The sequence below is a fragment of the Protopterus annectens genome, chromosome 10.part0 (assembly GCF_019279795.1).
Source record: "Protopterus annectens isolate FY-2018-M chromosome 10.part0, PAN1.0, whole genome shotgun sequence".
Lineage (NCBI taxonomy): Eukaryota > Metazoa > Chordata > Ceratodontiformes > Protopteridae > Protopterus > Protopterus annectens.
The window spans coordinates 997122895-997144660 of record NC_056744.1 but is presented as its reverse complement, the minus strand read 5'-3'; the positions used below and the strand labels follow the sequence as shown (position 1 = coordinate 997144660).

The window sequence follows — 21766 nt, the reverse complement described above, 5'->3', positions numbered from 1 at the left end:
GTTTTTCTTCTGTGAGGAAAGCCATCTGGGTGGTTGTGTCTAGATCCACACCCAGAAAAGTTATTCTTTGGGATGGTACAAGTCTTGACTTGTGAATATTGACTGTATATCCCAAGGCCTGAAGACGATAGATGGCATAATTCAAGTGTTTTACCAAAATTTGTTGGCTGTCCGCTTGTATAAGGCAGTCGTCCAGATACGGGTATATTTGCATCCCCTGAAGTCTGCAGTGTGCAATTACTGATGCCAGGCATTTCGTGAATACTCTGGGCGCAGTAGATAAGCCAAAGGGCAATGCTGAGAATTGATAATGTTCTGAACCTGCAAGAAATCTGAGGTGTCTTCTGCAGCTTTGTCTGAAAGGGACATGCAGGTATGCCTCCTTGAGGTCCAGAGTTACCAGCCAAGACCCCTTGCCCAGCATGGGAAGGAGTTGCTGTAGAGTCAGCATTTTGAATTTTGGCACAATGAGATAAGTATTTAGTGCGGACAAGTCGAGAATAGGCCTCCATTGCTTTTCTTTTCTTGGAACAAGGAAGAGTCTGGAATAAAATCCTTGGCCTTGTTCTGCGAGATGAACCTTTTCTATTGCTTTCATTTTCATTAAGTTGGAGATTTGTTTCAAAGCCTCTGCCCTTTGATTTGGTGGCAGGTCTGGCATGCCTTTTCTTTTCGGTAATGTGTGAAAATGGAACCTGTATCCTTTGTCTATTATTTGTAGTGTCCATTTGTCCTTTGTAATAATGTGCCAATTTTCTGAAAATAAGGAAAGCTTTCCGCCCAAAGGTGCTTCCAATTGAGCCCTGGTTGGCGGTGTCAAGGTAAAGTCATTGAGTCTGTCCTTGTGCAGCAGTTGTAAGCCCTGCACTACCTCTCTGGTTGGGATGCTGCCATTGACATTCTCTGTAGGAGCCTCTAGCTTGCCCTCTACCTCTGGCACGCCTGTTGTTGCCTCTCTGAAATCTGTCTGTGCCTGGAAAGGACCAGTTCTTGGAAGGCCAATTTCTGCTGAATCTTGGTGGCTGGACCTGCATAAAATCTTTGACTGTTTGTACAGATTTTGCCTTTTCTTCAAATTTCTTTAAGACCTCCTGAACAGTGGAGCCAAATAACTTTTGCTTTTCCAGTGGAGCATCCAAAAGCTTTGCTTTAACATAGTCTGGCAGAGATTGTTCCTTCAGCCAAGCATGTCTACGTATAACTGCACCTGTCATAGCTGACCTACATGAAGCTTCCAATGCATCATAACCACACTGCAAAAAATGGTTGCTAACCTGTTGAGAGTTATGCACCAGATCCTGAAGTGATTTGCGATCTAGGGGTTCAGGTGAAGACAGCTTTTTATGCAATTCATCTAACAAATATTCTTGGTACTGTATCATATGGAATTGACAGTTTAAAGCCCTCATAGCAAGGGTAGCAGAAGTATACACTTTTTTACCCCATCGCTCTAAAGCCCTGGACTCCCTTTCAGAGGGAAGTGGATTTTTTGTAGTGGCAGCTGTAACCCCTTTAGGGCCCTGGGAAATAGTTTCTGGATCAGCAGAGTGGGCCTTGTAAAGGAAAAGATGTGATTCCGGGACCCTGTAGTACCTATCAGGTTTGGCAGGAGCCGGAGGGAGAGTGTCAGGGGTTGTGCTAGATTCAGTACACATCATCAATGACATTCAAAACAGGGGGAATAGCCAAAGGTCTATGCTGAGGCAAATGCAAGAAGGTCCTTAATCTCTTCCTGGAATCAGAGAATTCCTGGCCCTGCCATTGGAAATGCTCCCTCATAGTGTGCAAAGTTTCCCCAAAAGACAGTTCTTCAGGAGGGGAGGCCGAAGGGATAGATTCCTCTGCATCTGAATCCTCGTAGGCCGAAAAAGCCTCCTCCTGGTAGTCCGAGAGGGCAGAGCCAGCAGAGGCCTCATCTGAGGAGAGGGGATCAGAGGGCTCAACCCTGGGCCTTTTTGCTGTAGAAGGTTGAGAGCCCCTGTCTGGATGAGGCTGAGAGCCCCTAATTAATGAAATAAGGTCCTCTGCTAGACTAAGGATCTGAGAACCTGTAGTGGGTCCCTGAGGGATAACCCTGGGAGGCATAGATTTTGAGTGTTTAGCAGCTTTAGCCCTAGAGAATGCCTTAATAGACATGGATGCAGGAGGCCTGGCTGCACCACGTGCTGGTGTAGTTTTGTCTAAGGGAATGGTGTCGGAAGGTTCCTGGACACCAGATTCCAAAGGAGATTCAACAACCGAGACAGTAGTGGCCTCCGGGGCCGAGGTTGTCGGTTGTACGGTTTCGGTGGATGGTAGTACCAAGGACTCGGTTTCAGCCGAAACCGAGACACTCGCGGTAGGCCTGGCCGCAGTTTCAGCCGAAACCGCGAACCGCGGGTGTCGGTCCTTGTCCTTGCGTTTCTTCATTAAATGTGAAGTCGGAGTCTCCGACGACATTTTGTAAGCAAAACTAACCCAAAAAAATTCCTCTGCAAACTCCGACCGACGTCTTAGAGTGCGTCGGTTGAAGGAAGCACAGGCGGAACAGGCCGAGACGTCGTGGTCTGGGCCTAGGCAAGGTAGACAGTAAGAGTGGAAATCCTTATGAGGTATTTGTTTCCCACAAGTTAAGCAATTATTAATTTTATCTGACATTGGCTGAGGCAAGAAAGAGTCCCCAATGGGGTACTTAGCTTTTGAAGTCTTCGGTTTAGCTGAATTACAGGAGCTGACTGACTGGCACTTGCGAACTGCTTCTGCTTCGGGCACCACGTGGCAAGAAAGACTGGGGAAGATGGGGTCGGCTGACGCTTTTATACCCCATGCGCTCTGACGTCGGGGAAGGGGCGACATCAGCCGACGCCGGACCCAGACTTTGGAATCCGGCCGACCGAAGGGCTGCCTGAGGCAGGACAACCCATATGTGATGGCTGCAGATGCATCCTTGAAGGACATCGTGGAAACATTATCTATCCATTTTCTGGATGTAGCAGTCTGCAAAAGAAATGATGGAACCTTCAATAATTCATTTTTTGTAAACCAATGCACTGTAATGCATTTTTACATTTTAAAAGCAATCAGCCATATCATCAGAAAAAGCCTGTAATTAAGAGCCAACGTATTTAGACTTCAAGGCTGACTTTAGATGATTCTGTATGTTCCAAATAATTTGTTATACAAAATTATATGTTTTTGGAACACAGATACCCTCAACAACTTATTAATACTTTTCATTCTTCAGTGTGGTTCGCTAGGCCTGAAAAATATGCACCGATTATACTAAAAGGTTTATACAAGCCATTAGAAAACACACATGCGGATGGTGAAAATACCAGTCGCAGGTATTTGGCAAGTAATAACAACCTCATTATACACTTTTCTTGGGATTCTACTGACATTAAGAACATTATTTACAACCTGGCCAATCCTGTAAAGTGAAGACAGTTTTAAAAACTGCTTTGGGAAGTTGCCTACATGCACTTATAAAAACCTACTAAATATAAAGAATCTTTGGAGAGATCAAATGATAAAGTCAATGGGGATGACATTAAGACCTACAAGTATGATAGATGTAATCAGTGTGCTTACATTGAATCAGAATATCATGGCACACTGTAGGTTAAAGCAAAAAAGTGGATTTATAGGGACAGATACTATTGCTGTACTTCAAAACTGGTTTATTTAGTTAGGTGTCAGTCCTGTCCAGCATTTTATGTCAGAAAGACTAACAATGCACTTAATAAACGCATCTACCAGCACTTTTACAGCATTAGTCGAAGGGATGACAAAAGTGCCCTTTTAAGTCATGTTTTCAGTTGTCCTAATTTTACTACATTCAAATTTTATATTTTGGAAAGTATGCATCCAGGGAGGTGTTTGGCAAAAGTGTTTACTGCAAAAGGAACTGATCTGGCAGTTACGGCTGGATGCAGCTAACAGATCCAGTTTGAAAGAGGCTGTATCAATTACTAGTGAACTGAAATACAAAGCCTCTTCTTCTGGCCTTTCCCGGTTAGGGGTCGCCACAGTGGATCACCTTGACTGCTCATGATTGGCAGAGAATTTAATGGTGTTGAGTTGCCAGTCCGGCGCCCAACCTTCCACAGAAGGCACACACATGCACGCACTCACGCCTAGGGCCAATTTAGACTGTCCAATCAACCTACAGCATGTCTTAGGGATGTGGGAGGGAACCTGAAATGCAAAGCCTCTAAATTGTTATTTTTTATTTTTTTATTTTCTATTTGTTGGCTTTCTAATGCTTATACTTAAAGTTTTTTTAAGTCGTGAAGAGTTCTGGCAGGTTTTTGATACAATATTGTAGTCTGCGGTCATTTGTGTATGTATGTATGTATGTATATATATATATATATATATATATATATATATATATATATATATATATGTGTGTGTGTGTGTAGGGTGTGTCTTCAGGTTTTAATGGTGTTTGCTTGTTTTTTTGTGTTTGTAAATGGTTCTGAGGAAGTCTATTATAATTTAGATGGAAACACTTAACTTTGTTTATATTATTTTATTAAAGTTTCCTCTGTGGAGTCTATAGCTCCCAGAGCATTTGGTTTGATTCATGTTCAAATACCTAAATAAAATGATTATGTCACCCCCTCTTTATATTGAGAAAGCAATATAACATTGGACTTAGTGCCATGGCTTTGTCTTTACCCTGCTACTCACATGCATCTGGCAAAGACTGTTGATCTTCTTTTCATCTCGGCATAACTTTTCTCTTTCTTTTCCATCCCTCCCTCTCTCTGTCTCTATTTCTCCTCTGCTATGACCAGTTCATGAGGATGCTTCCTTTCCACACTGCAGCCTTGGTATGTCTGTTCTTGCCTTTGCACCTCAAGCTGTTTGATTCTCTCAGCTGCTTTAATTATTAGGGCTCTGATATTCAACTCTGACTCCCTCAGTTCAAGCTGCATTTTGAGATCATCTGGTAAAATAATGATTTTTTTTTTCACTGCATGCTCTGAACATGCAGCCACTACCAAACTGTCTTCAGATTCAGTGAACTGAGCTTTTAACTGCACCCACTGTGGTTATCATCCCATCCTTGCTCAGACCTGAATCCACCTAGAGGTTCATGCACTTAAAGGCACTGACTAAAAGGATGTGTGGACCCATACTTGGGGGGGGGATTGTGCTAGTCAGCCACATACACACACACACACACACACACACACACACACACACACACACACACACACACACACACACACACACACACACACACACACTCTAACATTATCTCTCAGAAAGGGGAGACTGATGCAAAGGAGTGAGCTGGGGTAGGCGTTAGTCTCACCAAGCCACCAATGAGTAGTAGGTTTCATTGCTAGAGTGCAGTGGCATGCAGCCACAAGGGTAGGTCACTATGGACTGCTGTGATGATACAATTCTCTTGTTCTGCTACCCAGAGGGTCAGGTTAGGCCATTCAAAATGCTGTCATGGCTGGGATGCCAGCAAAAGCACATGACCCTTTCTCAAACAGCTTTTACTTCACCTCTGGATAGAACTCCAGTGTGGAAGAATGAATGGGCACTGTGAAGTCAGGTAAGGCTGGATGGTTGCCATGCAGAGGAGCAAAAATAACCTAGAAAAAATGCCTGTGCAGTAATTTCTTCAACATTCACTCATTGATCCTTTTATTATTCAGTGTCCATCAGTACACAAAAGAGAGTGAGATAACTGATTGTTTTTAGTAAAAAACATCACTTGCTGACATTCTAGAGGGTTGTCCTGGTATGAACAAGTTGATATTCAGCTAGCACTGTACCTGTGGATGTTTCCCATTCTCTGCATTTGATCTGGCTCTCCTTATCTTTTCACTTCCTGCTAGGTGGCATTTTAAATCTCTGCCCTAAGTTTGCCCCTGTTTAGAAAATTCTAATCCTTTCTATGGTAATGCTGCTTCTCTGACAAGAAGTAGCAGCTTATGAAACACTACCCCTGATGATTGTGTGTGTGTGTGTGTGTGTGTGTGTGTGTGTGTGTGTGTGTGTGTGTGTGTGTGTGTGTGTGTGTGTGTGTGTGTGTGCTTGTCCATGTCTGTGCATGGGTAAAATAGTTTCATTTTTGGCATCTTTGTTACTTAGTTCCTGAAAAACGTTTACAGGAATCTTATTTGTTCTGCACACATTTTTCAATTAATCAGAAAAAGAATGCAGATTAACTGATAAAATGACAAACACCTGGATGCTTGTACTTTAGATAATTTTTATATGAAACTCTTTTAAAAATGTTGCAGTATAGCTACAGCACTTGTTTTAATATGTTCCAGATTTTGAGGAACATAAGTTAGGGGCAAATTAGTCCTTATTTTATTATACAGATTCCTTAGTAAACCAATTGTGTATGCATGTCAAAAACTTGACTTAAACAAGTAGACAACCCAATGCTCTATTATGAAAAACATTAAGCACATAGGAACACTACTAGGCAACAACAAAGCCATAAACATCTTTAAGTAGGCACACAAAAGGGTTCATGCCTCCCTTTTCAAACACTTAATAGTGCTTACCTCTTAGGTTGAACAGTGCTGTATATGGTAGTCCTGGTGTACCTCCTAAGTTGAACAGGGCTGTATATGGCAGTCCTGGTGTAGATTTGTGTCTACCAATTCAGTCGTGAAGACTAGCCTTAAAGGTCGCCAAAGAAGTACTCTGACCTGTAGTTTTAACGTATTCCATAGGCTGGGAATATGTTGAATTAGGAATCTAACTCTCCAGTGCGTATTGTTCATTGATGGTGTGGATTTAAATTCTTGGTGTTTGTAAAGCTATGGTTTTGCAAAAGCAGAGAAGGTCAAATAGGGTTGGATCTTTTGTGGCTTAAAAAGCAAAACACAGGTCACCTTGGAGCAGCCTATAGGCCATTGACTATAGTGAGTGATACGTTAATCTAACGGAATAGTTGAAAGATTTAATGCCTTTGATTTTCTTTGATTTTCTTGGTAAGTTATCTTTGGAGCCTTTCTAGTTGAGCAATCTGCTTCAATTTAAACATACAAGAAGATTATGAAAGAGCTGACATAGCAAATTACCCTGGTCCACAAGTTATATTCTGTGACTTATTTTATTACCTAGATAAAGATGTTTTGTGTTTGGTTTATAGAAAATTGCATGACACAATTAATTTTGTTTGTAACATTGTATGCATTTTGAACTTTACTATCTACTAGGATTCATTCTTTATATACGTGCATGTGTGTGTGTGTGTGTGTGTGTGTGTGTGTGTGTGTGTGTGTGTGTGTGTGTGTGTGTGTGTGTGTCTGTGTGTGGAGCATACATGTATTTAAAGCTAAATCACAAAAAGAAAAAAGTTAGATTTTATAAAATCATATTTCTATTTTATGGAAAACTGTGACTATTATTGTATCACTGCATTCTTTGTTTCATTTAATCTTTCTGGCTTCTGCTGATAATATATGATTAACTGTTGTTAAGACAATATACTGTTCATTAAATTCATTACTGACTATAATCTGCATTATATTTTTGTTTACTGTTGAAGTTGTAATTGTAACTTTTAACAGCTTGAAAACTTGCCATCCTAAGATCATGAAATTGCATAGCAGTAACTGTTTACTGCAAAACTTTAAGACATTCATAAATACTGAACTAGACTATGTGGCATTATTGAACTGTGTTGTGGATGATACAGGGAGCCCCTTCATTTCTTAAAAGTATTTAGAGTGCCAACTGTAATTGCTTCTAATGATGCCAGTATACCGGCTGTTTGCGACGATTGTAATTATATATTCTACCTACGCCTGTGTTTTAAGCCTTTCATTTAACTGGTATATGCATATGCATGCTGCATAAATGAGTTTATCCTTCTTGTAGATCAGAGGTCCACAGTATTGCAGGAGTCCACTGCCATTCCATTATTTATAAATTAGTTTCTCTCTTGAATTCATTGTTTTGATCCTTTATGCTACACTGAATTATACAGAAATAAACAACAATGTCTGCTGTGTTTTGTCACTCTGATAAAATATATTGGCATTTTTATAATTGTCATATGATGTACAGAATCCGTTTACATCATCATTGTTACCTCTTGCTAGTAATGACAGTTTGAGTCTTAGAAACATAACAGATCATTCTATATACTTAAAAGTAAAGTGATTGCTGAACAGGCTTGTTTCTTGGATCTGAAATGTTACTGTAGCTAAGCAGACTGGATTGTAAGTGCATATATCTAACTCCATAATTCTGATTTCTATAAAAGTAATATCCTCTGAAGTGTAAGAGGTAGTGACAGCTGTGGTATATTCAACTGTGATTTATCTACAGCAAATTTAGTCTTTTGAGTTATAAATTTTCATTGGAAAAGTACATTACTGTTACATACAAGATGGCTCCTGAGCAGGACCTCTTTTTAGATTATCTGCAAATAAGAAAGTTGACAAAAGAGTTCCTTCCATACTGTTTGACTAAAACACAAACTTCAGCATTTCACCTACATCATATTTTGAAATTATGTTAAAATTGTCTGTTTCTAGTTATATATTTATTTTATAGATTTTCCTTCAACTTATCAGTCTGGATCAAATCAAGAAAATGAGCACTTCTATATCCAGTCAATATCATCTCTTTATAAGGGGACAAACAACAGATGATGACTTCCATACAGGAATTATCTGTAAAAATACACGTTTTTGAACAAAACTGATCTTATTCAAAAGAACTGTAGCAAACAAACAAAACCCCTTAACTTATTCACTCCAATGGACCTCAGGAAGTTTGTACTTTAACTTCCAATGGGCGGAGCCTAAACATTTTTACAGAATCAAATTATGTCCTCACATTTCAAACAAATGTTCATATCTCTGGAACCATAGCAGTTATGAAAGAAGTAAAAATGGCAAACTCTTCAGTTTAAACTATTTTTACAGTGGTAGTATTCTTTACGTTGTAGGTCTTAAACCGAATATTATAAGTCACAGTAAACAGTAACTATTATGTTTGTAATATTTTGTAAACAGCTTACAATATCTCAGCAATCATTCAAGTTACACACGTACTGTCAGCAGCATTTTATTCATCTCGCTGAGAGTTTTTATTAGGGTTGCCAACTTTTCAAATTCTCAAAGTGAGACATTTTTTGTAGAAATGTCTGATTTTGCAGGACAAATCATAGTTCTGGAAAAGAATAATATTAAAGCTCATATAGTTTATCCAGATAGACCAAAACTTCTTCTGCCTAATGAGACATGAATATTTCATGCACTTAAAAAAGCTGTGTCAGATGTGAAAAAAAAACATAAAAACATAATATAGTCTTTAACTGCAAATATATACACTGGAACTGCTTGGTTTAATTTCTCCAAGTATTTTAGGTTTCTAGTACCATGATGGGAATGGATCCCATTCCTAAGTCAAAGTATGATTAAAGTTCATGAAATTACTATTGTTTCAATCTTTGATGTTAGCCAAAAGTGCTTTTTGTAGAATCCACAATGTACTCAGAATTGACTCCTCCTGAAATTCATATAGAATTATGTGTATCGGTAGCATACCTAAATGGGACTCTAAATTCTTTTTTATGAGACCCATTGGTCCTACTGTTATTAGAGCTGACCAAATATCCTTCCTGCACACTGCTCTTGCTTCTGCCTGCAAATCCTGATATTTTAGGACTTTCTCTCTCTCTCTCTCTCTGCATATGACTTTGTAATCACTGGTTATACCAATTTTGGCGATCACTGCTACTTTTGTCTTCTTTTCATGGATTATTATATATGGTTTTCTCATATCTATTTTCTGAACTCTTGGAAATCAGTGATCCCATGTAAATATTTATCATTCTCTATAATACTTTGTGGTTCATGTTTCTCAGCTACTTCAATATTATAAAGCTTAAACAAAGCACTCTGCCATTAGTGTACCACACTCAACAACAAGATGTGCGGCTCTTTCTAGTGCTGTACAAAATTAGAAGTTATGTACCTACCATAACGTTCCATGTTAGTTGTCTTCTCTCGCCTTCTTTCTTGCTGGATGGGTTCGGAGCCGATCCTCAGCTCCGACTCGGCACTTGCTAAGCTCAAGGGCTAATTTTACCAGCTCGAGGCAACCCTATATCCCATGATGCAAGGTGTGACTACCTCAGATCTTGTTTGGTAGCTACAAGAAAAACCCTGCCATAAACACTTCTTCACAAGGAAGAAGACAAACTAAATGTAGAAGAAACCCTAACAGTAGTGACACTTCCTACTGGGAGCTCATGGAAAGAGTGAACCAACCCCAGAAAAGAGTACAACTTCAAGGTCTGTCCAGGCTAGGGGGAAGGAGGGAGGGACGCAAGAAAGAAGGCGAGAGAAGACAACTAACATGGAACGTTATGGTAGGTACATAACTTCTAAATGTTAAGTTGTCAAACTCACCTTCATTCTTGCTGGATGGGACCACGTCCCTAGCACCTCTATCCTGGGTGGCTCAATGGAACAGACTCTTGTGAACTGTGGAACCAAACCTAGCCCTGTCCCTGGAGGCCAAGTCCAATTTGTAATGAGAAACAAAGGTGTGAGGAGTGGCCCAAGTGGCTGCTGCACAAATGGTGTCAATAGGTAGCCTATCCTGAAAGGCTGTGGAAGTGGCTAGGCTCCTGGTAGAATGTGCTTTTGGTTTCGAAAAAAAAAAAAAAATCTCTTGTTTTCCCGCCTTACTGAACTAGAGTAGTCCAGTTTCAGAGTTGCTGATCCCTGGGCTTTGTTTTTAGTTCCTGTTACTGATTCATTGCCTTATTAGGGAGGAGGGAAGTTTCTTTGCTTACCAGTGGGAGTGGGAAGCACTGAGCAGCCTTTCTGTCCGATTTGGTGAAGTTTCAGCCAGAAACTAGTAGTCCATTGGTCGTTTTGGGCCAATTCCTAGCTCCTTTCAGCCCCCTGCTATAAAACACGCTAAACACGCGTTTTCCAGCTTGTACCAACTCAGCACAGATCCTCGTGGTGGCCTGCAGAATGATCCAAGCAGCAGAGAGCTAAAAGAGTGACTTTCTACCAGATATAAGTATTTTTTGTGGCTTTCCCACAGTTATTAAGCTAGCGACTGCATTTCGCCTGTTTTACTGCTACTTTAAGTGATTTCTGCATTTTACACTGTTTATTGCACTTTAAGTTACTAATTGTTGCAAATTGTTTCTGTAGGCTACACACTAAAGTGCGCTAGCCGATTTACAGCATTTATAGTATTTACTGTCTGTTTTTTTCCTTGTCTCTGTAATAAAACAAAAAAATCTCTTGTTTTCCTGCCTTACTGAACTAGAGTAGTCCAGTTTCAGAGTTGCTGATCCCTGGGCTTTGTTTTTAGTTCCTGTTACTGATCCATTGCCTTATTAGGGAGGAGGGAAGTTTCTTTGCTTACCAGTGGGAGTGGGAAGCACTGAGCAGCCTTTCTGTCCGATTTGGTGAAGTTTCAGCCAGAAACTAGTAGTCCATTGGTCATTTTGGGCCAATTCCTAGCTCCTTTCAGCCCCCTGCTATAAAACACGCTAAACACGCGTTTTCCAGCTTGTACCAACTCAGCACAGATCCTCGTGGTGGCCTGCAGAGTGATCCAAGCAGCAGAGAGCTAAAAGAGTGACTTTCTACCAGATATAAGTATTTTTGTGGCTTTCCCACTGTTATTTAAGCTAGCGACTGCATTTCGCCTGTTTTACTGCTACTTTAAGTGATTTCTGCATTTTACACTGTTTATTGCACTTTAAGTTACTAATTGTTGCAGATTGTTTCTGTAGGCTACACACTAAAGTGCGCTAGCCGATTTACAGCATTTATAGCATTTACTGTCTGTTTTTTTTCCTTGTCTCTGTAATAAAACAAAAAATATCTCTTGTTTTCCCGCCTTACTGAACTAGAGTAGTCCAGTTTCAGAGTTGCTGATCCCTGGGCTTTGTTTTTAGTTCCTGTTACTGATCCATTGCCTTATTAGGAAGGAGGGAAGTTTCTTTGCTTACCAGTGGGAGTGGGAAGCACTGAGCGGCCTTTTTGTCTGATTTGGTGAAGTTTCAGCCAGAAACTAGTAGTCCATTGGTCGTTTTGGGCCAATTCCTAGCTCCCTTCAGCCCCCTGCTATAAAACACGCTAAACACGCGTAAGCGCGATTTAGCGCAGAGTTACCACTGTTGCACACAAGAGCAGCGGCGGTTAAACAAGGTTAAACTATTTGGGCCATCTAAATTCCACTCTTCCAATTTTCCCTTAGAACTACCTTCCTCGAGCTGTACTGCTGATCTAACCAGCATATCCTATAACTGAAAAGTTCATCTCTACTTGATTCCCAAGTAGACTATTCTCTATCTGTAAAGCCTAGCACTTACTCCTACAGTACTTGCACCTTGATAAAGCACTCTTATTATAGATAGTACCCCACCAGCCTAAAACCCACTTCCTCCGGAGTCCTTTGAAAGTCCCTTTATCTACTACTTCTAGTATGTCGAGGGATCAGTTGCTAGTGTCCTCTCCAGCTCAACTGGTGAACCTGGGAATATTGAGGCAATGTTACAATTGCCTCATTAACACAGACAATCCTCTCCTTCTCCCACAAAACACAAATACATGCGAGAAATGCAACTATACGGCCAAACTGGAGGCTGAGCTCTCTCAACATAGGACTGGCAAGACCAGACAGGAGGAGAAGGTAACCACACACAATACATACCCAGTCACACATGGTACCATCCTAACTTCAAATCATACACATACTCACACAAAGACATACTCAGAGGCTCTGATCAAAAATTTACCAAAACAGCAGAGGCCACCAAAGCAGACACCCAAACAACTACCACCTCACGACCCAACACATGCAACACATAGACCACACAGTCAGAGTGTCAAACAGTCACAGCCCTTAAGGCCAAACAAAATGCCAGACACACTTGTCATTGGTGATTCCATAGTCAGACACACTGACGTCCCGCTCACCAGACTGAGTAAAGAGAAGGTCACAGTAAGCTGCCTGTCGGGCGCTAGAATCCGCCACATAACACAAGCACTCAGGTCTCTCAACAGCAGGTACAAGTACGACTCAGTCATTGTCCACGCTGGTGTCAACGACCTGAGACGCACCTCCTTGGACTACATGAAAAGGGACATCGAGGAGCTCTCTGATTATGTAGCCCAGGCAGGTATGACCCTGACCTTGAGCAGTATCCTACCTTCACCTAGAATGATGCCACAATACAGTGATAAGATGATCAGCTTTAATAATTGGCTTAAATTCTGGTGTCATTCAAAGGGGATCCAATGTCTGTCTGCCTGGGATGACATGCTGGACAAGCCACGCTGCTTCGCAAGGGACGGCTTGCACCTGTCACCCCTGGGCTTCCGGATATTGGCAAAGGCTCTTGCCACCCCCATAGTGCCTTTTTTAGGCAAGGCTCAAATTCTAAACCTACCACCCTAGAACACCAAAAAGGAAAAAAACTGAGGGTAATGCTGCTCAATGCCAGAAGTCTCAATCTCAAGATGCACGCACTCGAGGCCCTTCTCAATATGGAGAACACCGATGTCTGTGCTGTGACAGAAACCTGGTTCAAGGCTCCTGAGAGCACCCCAGCACTAACAGGTTTAACCTCATATCACGCGTTCCGGCCCCAAAATCCGGACAACACCAAGAAAGGAGGGGGGGTGTCCATATTCATAAAGGACACCCACACCTCAAGGTTGGTGGCAACGCACGATGCATCGGAGACCATCCAGGTGCAATTAACCATAGGTAAGACTGCTCTGCAATTTGTAGCATGTTACAGGCCACCCTCTCAAACTCAGGAACCTCACATGGCCTTCCTGAAAACATTGGAGGGGATAAATGTATCTCCAAACACCATCATACTAAGTGACTTCAACTACCCTAATATAGACTGGGAACACTACTCAAGCCCGAACACTCTAACCCAAAGATTCCTGGAGTTCATAAACTCAAATGCCATGGAACAACTAGTCACCATCCCCACAAGAGGAGAAAACATACTTGATCTCATCATCACGAACATGGGATCAAAATGTTCAACACCGGAAGTATACCCCTCACTGGTGAGATCAGATCATAAACTAATCTCGCTGGAGGTCCTCATCCCGGCCCCACCTTAAACAAAAAGACCACAGTGAAAAACTTCTCAAAAGCCGATTTCACACTTCTAAAAACTAGTGTGGTCTCCTTTAAGGCCCCTGAGCCAGTGGTAAACATTACTCAAACCGCTGAATCACTTACAAATGCCTTCTACCAGCACCTACAGGACTGCATGGATCAGGCAATCCCAAACAAAACTAAGACTCTCTGTACCAAAGGCAAGCGTCCAGTCTGGTGGACCCCAGCCATAAACAAGCTCTACAGCAAAAGGAGGAAGCTACTACAAGATAGAGCAAAATCCTTGAAAGGTAAGACACCTTTGATCATTATAAGTAAAAAACTAAGAGCTCTCATAAAATCATCCAAGGCAAATTTTGAGAGAAAAATCGCCAAGGACTCTAAAGAGAATCATAAGGCCTTCTTTAGCTATGTTAGAAACCTAGGAGGAAACTCCCAGATATGCTCAGAATTAGTTCAAAATGATGTGAAAATTACTGAACCTACACACATTGCCAACATACTGGCTGACAGGTTCAGTGCAAACCCCCCCCCCCAAAAGGAGAGATATCTATTCCAGAGGATTGTAGCCCCCCAAACATCTCCAACGCCCAGGTGAGAACTGCCCTCACTAAGGCAAAAAAACACAGCATCCATGGGACCGGATGGTGTCCCCGGCTGTGTGCTTCACGAACTCAATGAGGAATTAAACCCACAGTTAGGACAGCTGTTTAATCTTAGCCTCACCTCAGGATACGTACCCAAGGAGTGGCACGGCGACTGTGGTCCCACTTCATAAGGGCGGTGCCTCCACAGACCCTGGAAATTACCGCCCCATTAGCTTGACAAGCCTCATCTGCAAAGCCATGGAGAGGATCATAATGGAACTCATAAATAAAGACATAGGGAACTTGCAGACTTTGGATCCAACCCAGTTTGGCTTTGTCAAAGGCAGATCCTGCCTCTTAAACTTGGTTGACTTTTTCGAGACTGTCACCAAGGCCATTGATGAGGAAAGGCAGTCCATACAGCCTACCTCGACCTGGCAAAGGCCTTGACACAATACCCCACTCAGGTATCATCGAAAAACTCATCAGCTTGAATGTAAACCCATACATCACAAGATGGGTTGCAAACTGGCTAAGTGACAGAACCCACAGGGTCAGAGTTGCTGGAGCCATGTCAGACTCAAAGCCTGTCACAAGTGGTGTCCCACAGGGCTCAGTCCTGGGTCCACTCTTGTTCGCATCTACTTTTCTGAAGTACAAGCAAACACAGGAGGGTTATGGCTGACAAAGTTTGCAGATGACTGCAAACTGGGCCATAGTCGAAAACACATCTGACACAGATATCCTCCAGAAGGGCCTCACAGAAATGGATAACTGGTGCCAGAGCCATGGCCTGAAGTTAAATGCCAAAAAATGCATAGTCATACCCTTCGGGAAAAACAAGGTTACCCCTAGCTACCATATAGGTGGCAATCCACTGAGCACAGAAAAAGTCATCAGGGATCTGGGGACCCAGGTTGACAGTAGCCTTTCATTTGACACTCATGTTGCTAAAGTAGTTAGGAAAACCTTCTATATCGCCCACCTGATCATGAAGGGATTCACATCTAGATCAAGGGAGGTCATCGTCCCCTGTACTCATCACTCATTAGACCTATGATTGAGTACAATGCCCCATTCGAATGTATCTGACCAGACACCTGCTGCAGCTTGAAAGGCCCCAAAAGTTCCTCACCAAAAGGATAAAGGGTCTCAAAAATATGTCTTATGCTGCCCGACTGAAAGAACTCCAGCTCTATTCAGTCTCATACCGCTTGCTCAGAGGTGACCTGTGCCTGACATATAAGGCCATGTCAAACCCAGATTTGATGAATATGCTTCACCTCAAAAATCTAGATCCCTCAGAACCACAAGGGCGGGAGACTTAAACCTTGACACGGTTATAAATAGAATGTGCTGGAGGGACAGATTCATCACCCAAAGACTCCCTATGCTGTGGAACAAAATCCCGGTACATGTGAGGCACAGCACCTCTCTGGCCTTGTTCAAGAGGAATCTTGACCAATGGATGGGAGATTGCAGATATACCCCAGGGATTACTTCAGTGTCACTGCTTGACAGAGGCACAGCAAAATGATAGGCATAGTTTTTATTCAAACTAAAGGGGTGGCGAAAGCCACATAACTATGGGCTAGGCTTATAAATGCCCTTGGGCAGATAGCCTAGTATGAACCTATGAACCTAAGAAGATAAACATAAGAAATGATAGAAGACAGCCATCTGGATAGGGTCACTTTGGAGACCGGAAGCCCTTTCCTGTTTTCTGCATAAGAAAGAAACAGTTGATCAGATTTCCTGAATTCCAAGTAATACCTGAGTTGGTGATGGACATCCAAACAGTGAAGCTTTTGTTCTGACTTGTTAGAATAATTAGGGAAAAAGACTGGCAAATCAATAGATTGGTTGATATTCTTCTGGGAAGCAATCTTGGGCAAAAAGGATGGATTGGTTCTTAATGATACCCTATGTTTGTGGAAAACCAAATATGTGGAACGGACACAGAGAGCCTGAAGTTCAGACACCCTTCTGGCTGAAGTAACAGCAACTAGAAAAATTGTCTTCCAGGAAAGAAGTTTTAATGAGCATGAAGCAGCCAGTTCAAAGGGAGGTAGTATCAAGGATGCCAGCATTAAATTCAAATCCCATTGCGGAGGGGGATCTTTGATAGAAGGTTTTAGGAGAAATATCCCTCTCAGAAAAGCTTTGCAAAGCTTGTGGGACATAATATTTTGATCTGCTAAGCCCACATGAAAATTTGAGATAGCTGCCAATTGAACCTTAATTGTAGATGGAGAAGAACCCGATTGAAAAATCTCAGCTACGAATTCCAAGACTGAATGCACAGGAGCAGTAAAGGGATCTAAGTCTCTAGACTTTGCCCAGAAGGAAAAAGTTACCATTTACTAGCATAAATCCTTCTAGTAGAGGACTTTAGAGAAGCTACTATGATCTCTCTAACAGGGTCAGAGATCATAGGAAGCCTGGCTAAGGAAGGAAGTGGAGCAACCAAGCAGTGAGGTTGAGGGAAGGAATGGACCGGTGCAGTTGACCCGAATGGTGGGTCAGAAGATCTGGAACTGGGTCCAGATGCCAAGGCTGTACCATGAGATAACGATGCAGGGACAGAAACCAAATTTGTCGAGGCCAGTAAGGGGCAATGAGAATCAACTTGGCTCTCAATACGGTAGCTTTCTGAATTACTTGAGGAATAAGTGGGTATGGAGGAAAAGCATAAAGAAGTCCCCGGGGCCAATCCTGGGTTAGAGCGTCTCTCGGGAGATGGCCTGGTAGAGGAAAGAGAGAGAAGAAGTCTAGGCATTTGCTGTTTTGGGGTGTAGCAAAAAGGTCGCAGCAAGGGATGCCCCACTTCTGAAAAATCTCATCCACTACCAATTGTTTGAGAGACCACTCGTGTGGCATGAGAATAGCTCTGCTCAGCCTGTCCGCTAAGAGGTTGGATTTCCCAGGGATGTGCATTGCTATCAGAAACTGATGAGAGGAGATTGCCCATTGCCAAAGTCTGAGAGCTTCTCGACACAGTGGGTAGGACCTGGTCCCGCCCTGCTTGTTGATATACCAGACTACGGACATGTTGTCCGTCTGAACTGCAAACTTTAGTCCCTAAAGGAAGAAAGTCGTTGAGTGCCTGCAACGTTAAAAACACTGTTCTCATCTCCAGGACATTTATGTGCAGATGGTATTCTATTGGTTGCCAAGTCCCATGGACCATCCTGCCCTGACAATACCCCCCCGCACCCGATCAGAGAGGCATCCGAAGTGACTGTGGCAACCGGGACTGAGGGAACAAACAGTCGGCCCTGATGGAGTTGAGGGGAAGACATCCACCAGGTTAGATGACTCTTGCACGATTGTGTCACAAATATCTCGTGTCACATGGGGAGCTGCTGGAATGACCACTGGGTGAACAACATCCACTGCAGAAGACGCATGTGGAAGCGGGCTAATGGCAGTAGAACAATGGCTGCAGCCATAAGACCTAGAACCTTCAGGACAAATCTGGCCCTGATTCTCTTGTTGAGTAATATGATTCGAACGTACCTTTGGATGTCCAGAATTCTTTGGTTTGTGAGTCTCGCTGACGTACTGACAGTGTCTAATTCTGCGCCTATAAAGGTAATAGATTGGCAAGGCGACAGAGAAGATTTTTCGAAGTTTACAGAAATCCCCAATTGGTTGCAGATGTGTAGGGTGTAGTCTCTGGCCTTGAGAAGTTGATGCCTGGTGGTGGCAGAGAGGAGCCAGTCATCTAGGTACAGAAACACCTGGAATCCTTGACGTCTCAGATGAGCCGTGACCACTGCCATACATTTGGTAAACACTCTGGGGGCTGTAGTGAGGCCAAAGGGCAGGGCTCTGAATTGAAAGTGACTGGTCCCCAGCCGAAAGCGGAGAAACCTTCTGGAGCGCCTGTGAATTTTTATGTGATAGTACGCATCCTGAAGGTCTATTGAGCACATCCAGTTGTCCTTGCCCAAAAAGGGTAGAATGGACTGAAGCGTGACCATCCGGAATCTTGCCTTCTTGACAAACTTGTTTAGTTTGCTGAGGTCTAAAATTGGTCTCCAATCTCCCGTCCTTTTGGGGACCAAAAAGAATCTTGAGTAGATGCGGGATCCTACTTGGTCTGCTGGAACTAGTTGGATGGCTCTTTTTGCTAGGAGCTTTGATACCTCCAGCTTTGCCAATTCCCTTAGACCGGGTGAAACGTCTGGGAGGGACTGATGAGGAACGGGATATCTCGAAAGGAATACTGTATCCCTCGGATATGATCGACTGTACCCATTTGTCTTGAGATAGGGAACGCCAGGCTATTGGGTACAGCGAAAATCTTCCCCCGACTGCCTCCAAGGGTGGACAGTCGGGCAACACCTCAGGGATGCTGGAAGGGTTTATCAGAGAGAGGCTCCCTGCTACCCTGATTCTGCGGACCCCCTCTGCCCCTAGGGCGGCGTCTATTGTTATTACCCCCTCTGCCTCTGGGGGTAAACTGACCACGTGTATCAGGCGTGACTCCCTGAGATTTATGAAACCACATTTTCCCTCCCTTCTGCCCTTTTGGATAGGGTCTTGAAGGGGTAGAGAAATGGACTCCTACGGCAGAAAGGGTCTTGCCATCTTGCTCACACCTGGTCAATGTGTCCTTCACCTGAGGCCCGAACAAAGCCGAACCATCGAAGGGTGTATTAGTGAAGGATGCCTTAAAGGGATCTGCGAAATTACAAACCGCATCCAGGTCTGACACCTAAGTGCCACTCCTGTGCCTGCGGCTCTACTCGCTCCATCGGCTGCATAAGAAATGAGCCGCATGGAGGAGTTAGTTATAGAATTTAGGATTCCTAGCTGTGAGGCAATCTTTTCTTGAGCCCCAGCAGCTGATGGATCCTGAACCACCTCACCTAGTTCCTTGAGAATGTCTCTCTGAAGCCTGGTAAAGTGACAGAGATAGTTCAGCGAACGCATAGCAAAGGTCGCTGAAGAAAACATCCGCTTATCATACCTATCCATGGTCCTAGAGTCCTTGTTAGGAGGATGGACAGGTACAGAAGGATCAGCAAGTTCCTTCTTGGTGGCCGCCGCCACCACCATGGCATCAACCGGGACACCCTTGGTAAGAAACTGTTTGTCTGAAGGGGCCATGATGAATTTAGAGGGCCTTCTGGGGACTGGTTCCACAGAATCCGGGGCCGTCCACGCCTTCCGAGCCAGCACTTGCATGAGCGGGTCGAAAGGCGGAGACACCCAGGAGGTGGAAGGTCAAGATCCAAAGGCCTCCAGGTATACCGACTCGTCCTCGGAGGGGTCAATGGAAGGCCAGTTCCCCCTCTGCTTAAGGAGTTCCAGGATGTCTGAAAAGGAGACATCCTCAGAGGGGGACCGTGGGGAACCCTCCGACTCATCTAAGTCGGTATCTGATGTCGTAGACTCAGGGGAGTCTGTGTGCTTCCTCTTGCATGTCCTCTTATGCGGGGGGTTCTCCAGCAGGATCAGGAGAAACCTCGGAAGAGGAAGTTCTTCCCAATGGGGAAACCTGGGGCGATGGATCTCTGGGTCCGGGAGCAAGAGAATGGCAAGAGACATCAACAGGCACCGAAGAGGGAGGAGCTAATGGAACAGACCGTTGACTCAGCTCCGGGGCTAGAACACTCCTCATAACCTCAAAGGCTCCCCTCCCAGGGAGGCCAGAAGACTCCCGCTCCAAAGAAACAGGAATCCCTGGTCCCACCGAAAGAGAAGGCTCTGAGGCCGATGTCGGTGCTGAACTCACCAATGCCGAAGCTCCAAGAGGGAGAGCGGGGTCAGACAAGGGTCCGATGCCACTCACCCCCTCGGGGCTGACAAGGGAGATCCGACGACCGGATCCCTCCAAGGAAGGTCTCATGGAGGAGATCAGAGTTGAAGACGACGGAGCCGACAGGGGAAGTATCGGCTCCGGCGCACCCACGGTCACCGTTCCGAGAAGCTCTGGCTCCGAACTCTGAAGGAGAGTCGGAGGAGGAATTTCAGGGGGATGAGAAATAGCAGTCGTCTGTTGAGATGGGCTATGGAGCATTTGGGCTAGTGCCTGTGACTTCAACAGTCTACTTACCACCCTCTCTAAGTCATGGTCTGATAGCCTGGAAGACCTTGAAGATCGGCTCCGATGGCTCCGCTCCAAAAGTAGAGGAGATCCTGGAGCCGAACGAATCGACTCCAGGGAAGGAGACCGAGATCTCTTCTTGGACGGAGCCATCGGAGCCAAAGACCCTTCGGTTCCAGATGGAGCCGAAGGCTTATCGGCTCCAACGCTGGTTAAAGATGCGTCGGCTCCGGCCGGAGCCGATATAGTCATAGGTACATGTGTATCGGAGCCAGACGGAGCCGATACCACTACCTCCAATGTGGAAAGATCGGCTCCAGTCGGAGCCACCGCCAAAGGCTTAAGCACCACAGCCTGGGCTTTAGGTGGCTTAGAGGGTTTAGCCGACCCAGTCTTGGTCGGAGAACCCTCTGGCTTCAACAAGCCACGTAGAATCAGCTTGTTTCTACGTTCCTGCAGGACTCTCTGGCTAAAGGAGTGACAAATAGCACAGGAGTCCTGCAGGTGTAAAGGCCCCAGGCAGTACACACAAGAAGTGTGACCGTCTGTCAGAGACATTTTCTGACAGCACGAGTCACACTTCTTGAAGCCTGAGACCTTCACTTCTTAGACATAGTATGCCCAAAAAAAAACACACAGACACACAACAGTCACACAGTTATCTACATAGAAAAAAAAACTGAAAAAAAATACAGACACTCTCCCTGACAGGAAATAACTGGGAGGGAGGCTTAAGGCCTGAGAGGAGAAAATTATCCTTATGTACGGAAGAAAAGGGAATATAGGGTAAAAGGATATCTAATACAAAGCGCTAACACTATAGTGAAGACTAGAAAAAAAGGGGGGAAAAATACTCTGACTAACTCTGTATAAATCCAAAAACTTTACCTGAGCTGGTAAAAAGAGACCTCTTCGCGAAGCGGCAAACGAGATCTGAGGTAGTCACACCTTGCATCATGGGATATAGGGTTGCCTCGAGCTGGTAAAATTAGCTCTCGAGCTTAGCAAGTGCCGAGTCGGAGCC

General features: G+C 43.8%; 1 long non-coding RNA gene across 3 annotated transcripts in view; it reads right to left on the bottom strand.

Moving 5' to 3' along the window:
* Positions 1–21766, bottom strand: part of LOC122813444 — a 436310-nt gene that overhangs the window by 271182 nt on the left and 143362 nt on the right. The window contains exon 1 of one of the 3 annotated variants that reach the window (XR_006366687.1): positions 6522–6706. The exons of the other annotated variants lie outside the window; for them this stretch is intronic. This is a non-coding gene — a long non-coding RNA (uncharacterized LOC122813444). Of the gene's footprint in view, positions 1–6521; positions 6707–21766 lie in introns of those variants that run through there. 3 annotated transcript variants of the gene reach the window in all.